At 45.0% G+C, this 14,811-nt stretch overlaps 1 non-coding gene across 1 annotated transcript; it reads left to right on the top strand.

The window, feature by feature from the left end:
* The first annotated feature begins 1,053 nt into the window (after nt 1-1,053).
* Nucleotides 1,054-1,128, top strand: Trnas-cga (transfer RNA serine (anticodon CGA)). Its single transcript has one exon. It is a non-coding gene; the product is annotated as a tRNA-Ser (tRNA).
* The last annotated feature ends 13,683 nt before the right edge of the window (nt 1,129-14,811 follow it).

Below are 14,811 nucleotides of genomic sequence, written 5' to 3' on the forward strand. Positions count from 1 at the left end.
CCGGTCCAAAAAACCAATGCAGTGACATGGGTGCGGGGAATGGTGGTGGGCTACGTGTATAACGAATCGGAAAAGGACAAAATTGATTTTTGGCACTTTCTCCTGGATGGACACACGAAGCTGCAACAGCATAAGAAATATAGAAAAGACTTCGCTAATTACTTGCGACTTACATTTACCGACCCGCCGGCCAGATGGGGTTTGACGGGTGAGAGATGAGATAGACGAAGAAGCCGAGATAGACATCGATCACACTTACGGACCCTTAGTTCATTTCGAGAAGACGACCCAGTCTTACACCAACGTCTGGAGAACGAGTCGATAGATGGCTCTCTTGCTCTATCGAACGTCGGGTCGTGAGCAGGTGTCGCCCCCGACACGAATTTCATTTCATTGCTACAGGAGCATGTTTCTTTTGTATTTGTACTATCCGCAATGTCTTCATGTCTTTCATTTGGGAATTTTCAGTTTTATTCATTTCATTAATTAATTAATTTTCTAAGTAGCCACTATTTGTCAACATATGGACTTTGTAGACACTATTTATGCGATAGTACAACAACATGTATGTCAGCAAAGGTGGTAAGCCTGACATTGGATTAAAAAAAAAAAAAAAAAAAAAAAAAAAAGAGGTTCCCTTGTGCGTTGCAGTGCTTGTACTATAAGACATAGCAGTTCGAATCACGGTAGAAGCCGCTGACTAGAACCTTTTATTTTCCATTTTAATTAATGGAGTTGCAAACTAAAAAAAAAAAAAAAAAAAAAAAGTTGGTAGAGCACTTGCCCGCGAAAGGCAAAGGTCCTGAGTTCGAGTCTCGGTCGGGCACACAGTTTTAATTTGCCAGGAAGTTTCATATCAGTGCACACTCCGCTGCAGAGTGAAAATCTCATTCTGGAAACATCCCCCAGGCTGTGGCTAAGCCATGTCTCCGCAGTATCCTTTCTTTCAGGAGTGCTAGTTCTGCAAGGTTCGCAGGAGAGCTTCTGTAAAGTTTGGAAGGTAGGAGACGAGGTACTGGCAGAAGTAAAGCTGTGAGTACCGGGCGTGAGTCGTGCTTCGGTAGCTCAGTTGGTAGAGCAGTTGCCCGCGAAAGGCAAAGGTCCCGAGTTCGAGTCTCGGTCGGGCACACAGTTTTAATTTGCAGGAAGTTTCATATCAGTGCACACTCCGCTGCAGAGTGAAAATCTCATTCTGGAAACATCCCCCAGGCTGTGGCTAAGCCATGTCTCCGCAATATCCTTTCTTTCAGGAGTGCTAGTTCTGCAAGGATCGCAGGAGAGCTTCTGTAAAGTTTGTAAGTTAGGAGACGAGGTACTGGCAGAAGTACAGCTCTGAGTACCGGGCGTGAGCCGTGCTTCGGTAGCTCAGTTGGTAGAGCACTTGCCCGCGAAAGGCAAAGGTCCTGAGTTCGAGTCTCGGTCGGGCACACAGTTTTAATTTGACAGGAAGTTTCATATCAGCGCACACTCCGCTGCAGAGTGAAAATCTCATTCTGAATAGCGATAGGTGCCGTTGTTTCTAGTCATACACGCACACATCTCACTACTGATGAGCAAACAATTCATGGACAGGAAATGGCGGCGGTAAGTCAGCCAAAACAATTGTATCCACATTTCAAATTCAGACATCTTACTGCTACTAAAAAAAACGATATGTAATATCTGATTTTACTTATTTAATAACCTGATTACGTGCTGGGTTCGCGTTCCCATCACAAAATTTAACATGTGCAAAAGTTGGTACTTGTAATTATATTCAACGTTTTCCTTCGTTAGTTATTAGGGAGATAAGGGTCTTGACAGGATTCCAAACAGTGCAAAAGAATTTTCAAGTTCAGATTTGCTGACTGATACTGGTGAAAACTTTGAAATTTCAAGATTCTTCATGCCTAGTCATCAGTGACGAACGTTGCTGTGCTGGAGTCTCGGTCAGGCACAAAAGCTTGCTTCGCTACAATGGCTATAGGTGCTTGGTTTCAATCCAGTTCCAGAACAAGAAAGTTCGTCGTTTAAAGTTCAGACATGTGGACACATAATTGCTCACTCACGAGTATAGAGAAATTACAGGTGATACGATGTCAATTTTGAGGTTTCCACAGAGCACTTGCCACTGTTAATCGCCGTCCTTTTAACTGGTTAGTTCAACATCCAGTTTATGACAAATCGCTCGTATCAGAAACGACGTTTCACAGATGTGGGAATCACTTACTGTAATAAAATTGAGGACTTTCTCATCTCTAATGACACGTTTCCTAATATTTGCACCATCGTGGGTTGACTTATATGTGGACTGATTACCTTAAGAAACAGTATTGTCTAGACGTCTCTTGTTGTACCCGTTTTGTATAGTCAACTGACTGTACTGCAAAGAGCTTAGCCGGCCGAAGTGGCCGAATGGTTCTAAGCGCTGCAGTCTGGAACCGCGCGACCGCTACGGTAGCAGGTTCGAATCCTGCCTCCGGCATGGGTGTGTGTGTTGTCTTTAGGTTGGTTAGGTTTAAGTAGTTCTAAGTTCTAGGGGACTGATGACCTCAGTAGATAAGTCCCATAGTGCTCTGAGTCATTTGAACCATTTTGCAAAGAGCTTAGAGGATCTGCAAGACAGCTACGTTATGTGGGCTGCATGCAAATCAGGCGAAACGCGATTCAGGTCGTTACATACTTTAGGGGATGACAGTACATAGTTTCTAAACGTAATACTTCTTTTACGGTGTTAAAGCTTCAACATAAAATTATACCTGTTAATAAGTACATCAAGAGAGAATTTTAAATTTTTAAATTCGATCAATAAGTACATGAAATATTGTAAATCAAATTTTTGTTGACCTGGATACCGTTAGCTAGGCAACCTGAAACCGAGACTGTACAACATAAGCTTTGAACCAGGTTAGCTTTTTAGTACTATAAATAGTACATACAAGTCTAACTTTTCACTTAACCCACTTCTGAGTACCCAGGAAGAGCTGAAACATAACCATTAGCCCAGCCCAATCTTCATAACCACAGTATCAGTAAAGTATCTCTCTTTCTTCATCACATGATTGGCAACAATCTAGTACTTTCAGTTAATCTAATGCGAAATGGTAAACCTATGTTAATATCCAAAAACAAAAACGAATGAACAAGAAATGAGACCATTCCAGAGCAAAATGAAAAAGTTGGTAGCCAGGCACACAAATGGCGTTTAATCAAGATACAGTTTTCTTTTTGTTATGCTGGTACATATTTCACAATAATCTAAAAGAAGCTGCTAGAAGTGAGGTCAGTTGTTCTCCGTATTCGATATACAGGATGTATCATAACTATTAACAAAAACTGACGCAGTTGAAAATGTGCGATAATAGAACCAAAAACATTCTAGTAAACATGGGCCCGCATGTGTTTAAGAGCCGCCACTGACGAAAGAATGAAATATTGACCTAATTAGTACAAACGTGTTTGAAATGTATACCTTCCTCTTAATATTGACCTAATTAATACAAACGTGTTTGAAATGTATATCTTCCTCTCAAGTCCTTATCTAAGTGACTTTAAATTTCTCCCACAGCTGTAATATATTGCTCCTTCCTTGGTTGCGTCACATTTCTTCCAACTTATTTTCGTGGTTTTATGCAGCGTTTTTATCTTTATTTTCTCTGCAGGTACCTTTCCTATCGATTAGACACTCACTCGAGCAGTTTTGTCTCTGCTGCCGTCTCACTTTCAGTTGTCTTGAAATAAATGAAAAATGCAGATACAGATGTAACTTATCTTTTCCTGGCGGACGCAGAAGGACATACGTTCAGATTTTTGTAACAGATATGCTTAAATAAATGATGAGTCTCAAAACATTTTGGTGTGGATTACTTTAACTGGTAACCTCATCCAATGATTTTATCTTTATGTTGTCATAAAGACAGGAGTAAGACAGGGATGTAGTCTTTCGCTCCTACTGTTCAATCTATACATCGAAGAAGCAATGACAGAAAGAAAAGAAAGGTTCAGAAGTAGAATTAAAATTCAAGGTGAAAGGATTTCGATGACAAGATTCGCTGATGACATTGATATCCTCAGGAAAGTGAAGAAGAATTACCTGTTCTGCTGAATGGAATGAACAATATAAAGAGTACAGAGTATGGACTGGTTGTAAATAGAAGAAAGACGAAAGTAATGAGAAATAGCGGAAATGAGAACAGCGAGAGACTTAACATCAAGCTTGATGATCACGAAGTAGATGGAGTTAAGGAGGTCTATTACCATGGGCAGCAAAATAGCCAATGATGGGCGGAGCACGGCGGACATCAAAATCCGATTAACACTGCCAAAAACGACATTCCTGACCAAATGAAGTCTACTAGTATCTAATATGGGACTTAATCTGAGGAATAAATTGCTGAGAATGTATGTTGGGAGCACAGCATAGTGTGGTAGTGAAATATGGACTGCGGGAAAATCAGAGCAGAAGAGAATGGAATCATCTGTGATGTGGGACTACAGACGAATGTTAAAAATTAGTTGTACTGATAAGGTAAGGAATGAGGAGATTCTACACAGAATCAGTGAGGAAAGGAAAATGTGGAAACACTGACAAGAAGAAGGGACAGGATGACATGACATGTGTTAAGGTATCAGTGATTAACTTGCATCTTACTAGAAGGTAAAAACCGTAGAGGAAGACAGAGACTGGAATGTGTCCAACAAATAACTGAGGACGAAGGTTGCAAGTGCTATTCTGAAAAAAATGGTTCAAATGGCTCTAAGCACTACGGGACTTAACTTCTGAGGTCATCAGTCCCCTAGAACTTAGAACTACTTAAACCTAACTAACCTAAGGACATCACACACATCCATGCCCGAGGCAGGATTCGGACCTGCGACCGTAGCACTATATTCGATACCTCATCCAGAAACGCACCCTCTCGAAACCAGGACAGCAAGCTATACCGCGATGCAGAGCGCCTCTCTTGCAGAGTCTGCCACTTAAGTTTGCTAAACATCTCCGTAACGCTATCACGCTTACCAAATAACCCTGTGACGAAATGCGTCGATGTTCTTTGGATCTTCTCTATCTCCTCTGTCAACCCAACCTGGTACGGATCCCACACTGATGAGCAATACTCAAGTATAGGTCGAACGAGTGTTTTGTAAGCCACCTCCTTTGTTGATGGATTACATTTTCTAAGGACTCTCCCAATGAATCTCAACCTGGCAGCCGCCTTACCAACAATTAATTTTATATGTTATTCCACTTCAAATCGTTCCGTACGCATACTCCCAGATATTTTACAGAAGTAACTGCTACCAGTGTTTGTTCCGCTATCATATAGTCATACAATAAAGGATCCTTCTTTCTATGTATTCGCAATACATTACATTTGTCTATGTTAAGGGTCAGTTGCTACTCCCTGCACCAAGTGCCTATCCGCTGTAGATCTTCCTGCATTTCGCTGCAATTTTCTGATGCTGCAACTTCTCTGTATACTATAGTATCACCCGCGAAAAGCCGCATGGAACTTCCGACACTATCTACTAGGTCATTTACATATATTGTGAAAAGCAATGGTCCCATAACACTCCCCTGTGGCACGCCAGAGGTTACTAAATGTCGAGTTACATCAGCCGCGAAGTGTGCCAGTACAACACCATGAATCTACCACATTCCCCTATTATGAGCCATGGCTGAAATTCGAGCCCAATTAGATGAGGACTTTATCGGAAAGTTTCCATTTCAAATATGTTTGCACTAACTACGACAATATTTCATACTGAGCTCGGTGGTGGCAAGGTAACCACAGAAACACAATTATCCAGCACACGGCTTGCATGTGGATCCATGTTTACTTCAACCTTTATGCATATGTTTACATTTTCAATACCGTGTATGCTTTCGTATGATACACTCTGTAGGGTCTAAAGTACACCCTCCCGGATCCTACAGTGTTTCCTGTATCGAGAGATTTCACTTGAAGGCACAATCGAGAGTAATAGCTTCATTGTGATCTTCGATGCAGTAATATTAAAGGCGTAATTTGGCATATTAGCCTTCATTCTACAATCTTCTGGTGTTGGTGCCATCACGGTCAACGAGCAAATAGACAAATTACATTACACTTACAGACGTTACGTAAGATCAAAGCTTTTTAGGTTGTTTTCACATATCAGAAGGTAAGATTTTGTTGTTGTATGTACTGAACGCTTCTCGCATAGCTGTCATTCTTTCTTGACTTCGTTATGATTCTGTTTTTCAGAAAAGTGCAATTCCGTTCTAATTTTCCGTGTTGTTCTCTTTTCACAGCAGCCTTGTAACATTGCCACAGAATCGCCGTAGATCTTTCCGATCCCAAACTACCTTCCATCTTAGAAATTTGTCTAGCATGTGGACAAAAAATTTCTCCTGAGATTCTCAGTTTTTCCTTCCATGCTAAGCAGGTATCCTTATATTTCAAGTCATTTTTTTCGCGAGTTCCATATCTTTGTTTGTCAGTCAAATTACATTCCAGAGACGCTTGCACGCGTAGTTCAAACATTGCTGCAGTAATTTTCGTTCTACTCGCTGACTACTATAAAATATAAAAGACATAAACGCCAATTAAAGACTCCCCCTTCTCTCGATAGATTTTGCTTAGGCATTACTTTAGCATTAAATCTTATTGATTCGACCAGATAAAATAAGTCTTGAGAATTGCTTCACGGCAAATGTTTAATTCATCACTGTGCACGTAGCTATGCAGAATGCAGCCTTAGGTAACGTAAGTTTGCAGTAAACAAAAACCATAGATAATTGTGAATTATTTGAGAAAGGAAAATAATTATAATTTAAAGCAGTTATTAACTTAAGATACAAAGTGCAAGTTTTCGTAACTGTCCCTGAGGAGCTAGAATTTTAGAGTTGATATTCAGACTTCTTAATTTTGTTGTTCGATGAACCTGCTGGAATCGTCAGTTTTAAAGATTCAATTTAAAGCTACAGTAAACAGAAAGTTTATACAATGTCAACAGCCACCAGATAAAAGACAGGTGTTATTATCATACATATCAGCACTCGAAACTGAAGTACAATCAACGCTACTTTTGTAGTAGCCATATATTTATAATAATTCCTGGCAAGCACTATTAAACAGATACATTTCTCTACCTTCCTCAGCTTTTCTTTGAACGCCAGTGATTAAAGTTCCCATTATATTCAGGATTAGATAAGCTCTTGTAACTGTACTCCTATTAAGGGTACCGATATCCGGAACAAAAGCGATAAACCTTTGTCTGCACTTTTCTTTGGAGCAATTTCCATTGATGCTTCCAAAGGGCTTGTTGTTCCCTCAATAATACCATGTCGTAGTTGTTGGTTAAAAAATTCTTCCACTGGTTGTGGGTGATGTGTTATATGACACTGCTAATGATACAATGCTTGTTCGTTCCCAGCAGGGGTTGTATGCTGTGTCTCTGGCTAAGACCCACGAGAATTAAACAGATTCTCATATTCTAACTATTGTCGATTGTTATCTTTTCTGCTCTTCTCAAGTGTACTATCCTCTCCCGTAATGCACCTAAACTGACGGTTTCCTTTAGTTTAGTGTACACTGTCGCACAAATTGATCCTTAGTAGCTGTGCACATAGCCTAAATTTTTCCACTTGTAGCAATGCAGAAATATCGCTAGTTTACCCCACGTGGAACGACGTCCCATCAAAGTCTACCATGCAGTGATCAAGGCCAATTCTAGAGTGATATTCAAGCAAGAAATCTAACCCTAAGATTGTGCAGTAATCATTGCCTGTATGAGGCAAAACTTCCACACAAACCCGGAAATTTTTTGGCATAATCCGAAAATTCAAGTCCCCTGAACCCAGAAAATGCACATCGTTTCGACCACATCGTGATGGGCTTAGCCTCCTATTCCCTATGAGGTTCAAACTTGCCACGGATATCTGTGGACCAGTGTCCAATAAAAACTTTTGTTTCCTACTACTCGCTAAGTTTTCTGGGCCAATTTCCGCCACTGCGCGCGTTTCAGCTGTGTTTATATTTAATGGACACGACGCAAAGTGGTTCAGGAGTCCCAAAGCCATTTTACCATGAGCTACTAGCCCTACCCCGCCTTCCATGACCTCTGTTACACTTTTGGCTGAAATCCCGAACTGGATGCCCTATTCACCTTCATTTCTCGCAATGCAGTTCACAACATTCAAACCATGCGGGATCCAGTCGTCTACACATACAACTCCTGCAGCAAATATTCCCTTTCTATTCCAAACATAGGTCACCATTTATTTGATGGGAGGTTCCTCAGAAAACCCGAAAAAAACAGCAAAAAACTGCTCAAATTTTAACGATACATTCTCTATGCATTTATTTAGAAGTGACATCCTCCAGTTTTCAAACATCTTTAGCTGTTATGGAGAAGCACCCCAAAATCGTGGCTTTTGGGTACCAAAACCGTGCCGCACATTCTAAGACGACTATCACACCAAATGGCTGAAATGTTTACGATATACTCCTGAGATCTCGATCCCCTACAACCTTGAAAATTTATTGATTCCTTATCCGTTTCCGAGATGTAGAGGTTCAAATTTACCCTACTTGTACACGTAAAATAAGCACGGAAAATCCGGTGTGAGCCGTAAACGTAGTTTATAAAGTGACGTAGCACTACCATCTGGGGAACCCCATTTTGTAGTACTGAAACACATCTAAAATTTCTGTGCACATAAAATCCAATTTGAGCTGCAAAATTGCTTTTGCGTTATTTAAATTCCACTTGAATTATCCATCAAAATTTTACTGGTGCAGCAGGAAAAAGAAGGTAACTAGCAGAAAAATACTCCTATCGGAGCACAAGAAAGACAAATATTTTCTTGTTCAAAACACTCTAACTGAAAAATTTGGGGGTGGGGGCAGCTGTCTCATTCTACCTTCCACAACCTACTTTAAAATTTCCAGAATGAGATTTTCACTCTGCAGCGGAGGGTGCGCTGATATGAAACTTCCTGGCAGATTAAAACTGTGTGCCCGACCGAGACTCGAACTCGGGACCTTTCCCTTTCGCGGGCAACTGCTCTACCAACTTTTTTTTTTTTTTAAGAAAACAAATAAAAACCTCTTGTTGGGTATGAAAATAAAAGACGACGTTCTTCATAAATAACACAATATCCTGTGAAAACGTAAAACATAAAAGGTAGCTATATTTCCGCAACGGCCTTCTTTTGTATTTGTATGTTTTTTGTTAACATAAATGAGTATACAGTCTTCTCACCATCAGCAGCTTCTTTTTTTTTTTTTTTTTTTTTTTTTTTTTTTTTTTTTTTTTTTTTTTTTGGGAGCACAAGAGAAAGAAAACAAATAGGGTGCAGATAGAGAGCTATGTGTGAAAAGGATAAACATGTGTAAGGAGAAAAAAAAACTTGGAAGAGGAGGAGAAAAGAGAACTGAAATAAAATAGGAATACTTTCCGCGCCATGCTACACTTTGGCGCGCCAGCAGAACAAAATGCATTCTACCATTGACCATTGAAGGGGAACGTGGGATTGTCCAGCCTTGGCTGGCACGGTTCGTTGAGATTCCAGCTTTGAGGCGGGTTGGTGAAAATGCTCTGTAAATAGTTCGCGAAAGTGGCCCGATAGTGTCGATGCCGGCGAAGGGTGTGGTGATGCACTTGGAGGCGTGTCCAAAAGTCCGCCGGATCGACGATGTCGTCCCGGAAGAGGTAGTTGACAGCCATGCCACTGATCCATGTGATGGTGTGCCACTTAGCCGGCGGAAAGTAGGTCGTGTCGGGATATATCATCATAGTGGGAGAAACGTGATGTGGTGGTACTCGGAGGTAGAAAGCCACAATCTTCTGTACGAGGGTCCAGACAGCTGCTGCTGGCCCACACTCAAAACGATGTAAATCTGTATCTTCGACATTGCACTTGAGGCACAGGGGTGAGTCCACCAGTGCGATGCGATGCAGTTTCTGTCTTGTAGTATACTTGCCGTTGACGAGAAGGTAGCACATAGAGGTGGTGTCAGTGGTGTGATATGGTTGGTGGATCGTTTTCCAAACTGTAGGCCATGAAACCTGGGGGTGACGTGTTTCGACGGGGTTGCGAGGTGGAGACTTTCGGAGAAGGCGGTAGATGTCGCGGGTGGTCGTCTTCCTGGTCCTGGGGAGCTCGGTGCATATGTAGCTGTACTCCAAAAAGAAACGGCCGATATGTGACATCGGAGGTGGGATGTGTGCCAAAGACGTCGGTGGTCGTCTCGAAACAGGTGCGAGCTCGGTGGTCAACATTCCAGTAAAACTAGCATTTTGGTTTTTCCATAACCGGAGCATAGTATTGGTGTAAAGTGCCGTTGTCCTGGCTCTCACATTAACCAGATCGAGGCCACCGTCCCGCTTCGGTAAGGTGAGAGCTTCATACTGGACTTTGAAGATGTGTCCAGAACAAATGAAATATCCGAATGCCGCCTGTAACCTGGCCGCCATTGTCGCCGTGATGGGCAGAATCTGCGCTATATGGGGTATCCGAGCTGCCAGATGGGTATTGACGAAGGTGACTCTCTGGCACATATTCAGCGGACGTAGTATGTGATTTTGTATGTTGGCCCGGATGCGTTGCAGCAGCGCCCGAAAATTGATCGCCGAGGTGCGGCGAATGTCTCGCGTGTACACCAATCCGAGACAACGAATGGTGTCCACCAGTTGAAATGGAACTACGCTGTCTGCGGGAAGGCCGCGGCCGATCTTCATGGCGCATGATTTTGCCACGTTCATAGCGCTCCCTGCCCCTGCACTGTAACGGGTAATCCACTGCATCGCAGTTTGTACGTCGGCCGCTGAACGTACGACGAGGGCCAAGTCGTCCGCGTAAGCTCGGCAGCGGAACATATGATCCCGGAGTGGAATACCTGTCAAACGTCGCCGTAATCCGCAAATGAGTGGTTCCATCGCAATGGCATAAAGTACCGTCGACAAAGGGCAACCCTGCCGTACTGAGCGTTCAATCCGTATAGGTTCTGTAAGTCTGCCGTTGACGAGAAGTCTGGACGTTGCTCCACGAAGGAGCCGCATAATCACTTGCGTGAACGTCGGGGGAACTGCCATTCGGTCCATCACTGCGTCGAGGAATGCATGATTGACGCGGTCAAACGCTTGTTTGAAGTCGATGGAGATTAAAGCGCCTGGCAGTCGCGAGTGTGTTGCCACAGCGATCACATCTCGATATTCACTGAGGGCCGTCTGTATATTACGATCGCCGCCTAAGGATGTTTGTTCGTGGGAAACAATGTCCCGTAAGACATGTTTGAGTCGCACTGCTAGAAGGCGTGTGAAAATCTTGAAGTCGGAATTGAGTAACGTGATCGGCCGATAACTGTCGAGTCGTGTTCCTCCTGCGGGTTTCGGGACTGGTACAAGTAAGCCTTCCATGAACATTGGTGGCGGGTTCGCCGCGCCGGACAAAAGTTCCCAGTACATGTCCCTCCATCGTGGCATCATCAAATCTTGGAAGGTTCTGTAAAATTCGAGAGGTAAACCATCAGGGCCTGGAGATCGATTCAGAGACCCCTTGGCCACAGCGCCTTGGACGTCGTCGGTGGTCACTTCAGCAGTCAGGAGGGTTGCAGCTGCTGCGTTTAGAGTACCAAGTGTCTCATGGGCAACCTCAGCAATGGCCTCTGCACCGGCAGGTACTTCTTGATAGAAAAGTCGATAGTGCGTTGTGAATGCATCCGCAATGGTAGCTTGCGAAGTCAGCCGTCGTCCATCAGGTAAGTCTAAAGTTGTCATTAAAGCCTGTCGGCGTCGACGAACATTTTGAACAATATGATGCATAGAAGGTTCTTCACCATTAATCCTGTCTTGGCTGCGGGCTCGTACAATGGCTCCCTCTAGACGGCATCTGGTCAAGGATAAAATCTTTGCCTTGATGCGTTGAGCTTCATTGAGGCGATCCGGGGATGGTGGATGATCCATGAGTTCACGTAGAGCGCTATAGTAGAAATCAGTTGTATGGTGATTCCACCTGGCTTTGGCTCTGCCATAGTGTGTCAATGTGCGTCGGATGGCTGGTTTGGCGCACAGCAACCACCACTGCAGTGTGGTCTCGTAACGCATAATGCGCTGAACACAGGTGTGCCACGTGTCGGTGACCTGTTGTCGACATTCAGGGTCCCGCAGTAGCGCGACATTGAGTTTCCAAGGTCCTGCACTGCGCCATATAGATTGTCGACGTAGGTTCATGGTACAGATATAGATGTCATGATCCGAAAAGGCAGATGGCCAACGTTCCGCGTCGAGGAGAACTGATTTTAGAGCGTTAGAGATGTATATTCTATCAAGTCGGCTGGCGGAGTGGCTCGTGATGTGTGTATACCCCGGGCGGTCGCCGTGTACCACTCGCCAAGTGTCGAGGAGACGAAGGCGGCGGACGAGGAAGCGAAGTTCGGGACATGTGGTGAAATGGGGGTATTGGTCTGTGCGCTCGAGAACACAGTTGAAATCTCCACCTACGATGAGATGATCGTATCGACCGAGGAATAAAGGCGTGATATCTTCTGCGTAAAACTGGGAGCGATCCCTCCGTTTGTCAGTGCCCGATGGGGCGTAGAGATTTATGATTTTGAGTCCTTCAACTGTTATGGCCACCCCTCGCGCTGATGGGAGGTATGCGACATCGGAAACTGCAATTCCTTCTCGGAGGAGGATGGCTGCGCCTGTGTGTTCCATAGCTGCAGGGGCGGCGTACGTCTCATATCCATAACACCCAGTCCAAGTCGCTGTCCTCAGTTCTTGCAACAGGGCGATGTCGATGTCCGCTGCTCTGAGCGTGTCACGGAGCAGTTGAAGTTTAGCGTGGGAGCCGATATTGTTAGTATTGATAGTAGCTATTCGGTACGCCTGATGGGAGATCCGTGCTGTTGATAGGTTCGTAGCTGGTGAAGATTGTTGTGGTGGATGCTGGAAGTCCATAGAAGTCGCAGGATTCGCCGTAGAAACTTCCCCCGTTTTAGTTTTGGTCCAACGGAGAAACAGATCTCATTTCCGCATCAGATGGAGGCGGGAAATCCGTGTCATCCGCCCATGAAAGGTGTCCGACAGGTTTGACATCGGCGAGAGGTGGCAGCGCTGGCTGAGTCGGCTCAATGGCGTCGGTGACAACAGGCGTGCTATGTTCCATGGCTTCTGGGCGCGGGGCTTGCGCACGATCTCTGTCGGACGGCTCACCGTCTTGTGGATGACGCGTGTCCGTGGCAGAGGAGAAAGTGTTATCGTGTTCTCCGTCGGAGTGATGTGGCATCTCTTCGTCCTGCGGAGGGGGCTCAATGGTCGAGGCTGATGTCTTGCGGCGTTTTTTTCGTCGTTTGGGCGACTTCTGCTTTCGGCAATGAGTTTCGGTGTCTGAGGAAGGAAGAGATTCACGTCGTTCCGGTACAAAAGCCGCGGGTGCTATGATGCGGTCTTCATTCTCCAGAACACTCTCACTGGTATCCTTGTGATCTTCTATCGTGGGTGTGTCCGGCTGTTGGACATGTTCACGGGCGGCATCGCCGGTGTCAAGGTGCTGGGACGCCTCCGGGTGTAACGGACCAGAGAGACGTTCATGAACGGCGCCTTGTGAGGGCTGGACGTGCAGTGTCGCCGCATAGGTGACTGGAAGGGTGGTCGTGGTTCTGTCCGTGTTCGTATCGTCGGGCCTTAGTTGTGTGATGCGGCGTTGCAGGCATTCATTACGGACGTGGCCTTCTTTGCCACAACCGGAACATGTTCGAGGTTGTCCGTCGTAAATGACCACCGCACGGCAGCCGCCGATAGAAATGTACGATGGAACGTGCCGTTTGAGATCGATTCGGACTTGTCTCACACCATTAAGCACCGGATACGTCGTAAACTGTGCCCATGTCTCGGCTACGTGGCTCTGGACTTTTCCGAACGGGCTTAGCGCCACGATGACTTCATCTTCAGTCACCTCGAAAGGCAGTTCGAATACACGGATCGTCCGAAGGCCAAGTCCTGCATGGTCGACATCCACAGGCCCGACGTTTCCGTCGGAGTGGCGAAATTTTGGTCCATGTCGCGTCCTTTGAATGATCTCGTTGCAGGCAGCGTCGGAAGTCATCTTAACATAAACGACGCTGCTAATGATCGATAGGTGTATGCCGATGAGTTCGTCACGCGGGATCTTCACGTCTTCGCGTAGGAAGCGTTCGACGGCCAGCGCTTTGGGTCGTGCGTATTCATTTGAGAAGGTGAACTTAAGAGTGTTCTTCCTGTAAGAGTTGGCCATTAGAGCTTGTTCGACTGAGAAGCGCTGTGACGAGGAAGTAAACAAAACACTCCGCGCGCGCAGCGGCGTGGACGGCCGAGCGCGGTGCGCACTGCTGCCCTGCCGAACGCAGACTGCCAACTGAGCTACCGAAGCACGACTCACGCCCGGTACTCACAGCTTTACTTCTGCCAGTACCTCGTCTCCTACCTTCCAAACTTTACAGAAGCTCTCCTGCGAACCTTGCAGAACTAGCACTCCTGAAAGAAAGGATATTGCGGAGACATGGCTCAGCCACAGCCTGGGGGATGTTTCCAGAATGAGATTTTCACTCTGCAGCGGAGTGTGCGCTGATATGAAAAATTTCCTGGCAGATTAAAACTGTGCGCCCGACCGAGACTCGAACTCGGGACCCAGGAAGTTTCATTCTGGAAACATCCCCCAGGCTGTGGCTAAAGCCATGTCTCCGCAATATCCTTTCTTTCAGGAGTGCTAGTCCTGCAAGGTTCGCAGGAGAGCTTCTGTAAAGTTTGGAAGGTAGGAGACGAGGTACTGGCAGAAGTAAAGCTGTGAGTAGCGGGCGTGAGTCG

The sequence above is a fragment of the Schistocerca serialis genome, chromosome 2 (genome assembly GCF_023864345.2).
Source record: "Schistocerca serialis cubense isolate TAMUIC-IGC-003099 chromosome 2, iqSchSeri2.2, whole genome shotgun sequence".
NCBI lineage: Eukaryota > Metazoa > Arthropoda > Insecta > Orthoptera > Acrididae > Schistocerca > Schistocerca serialis.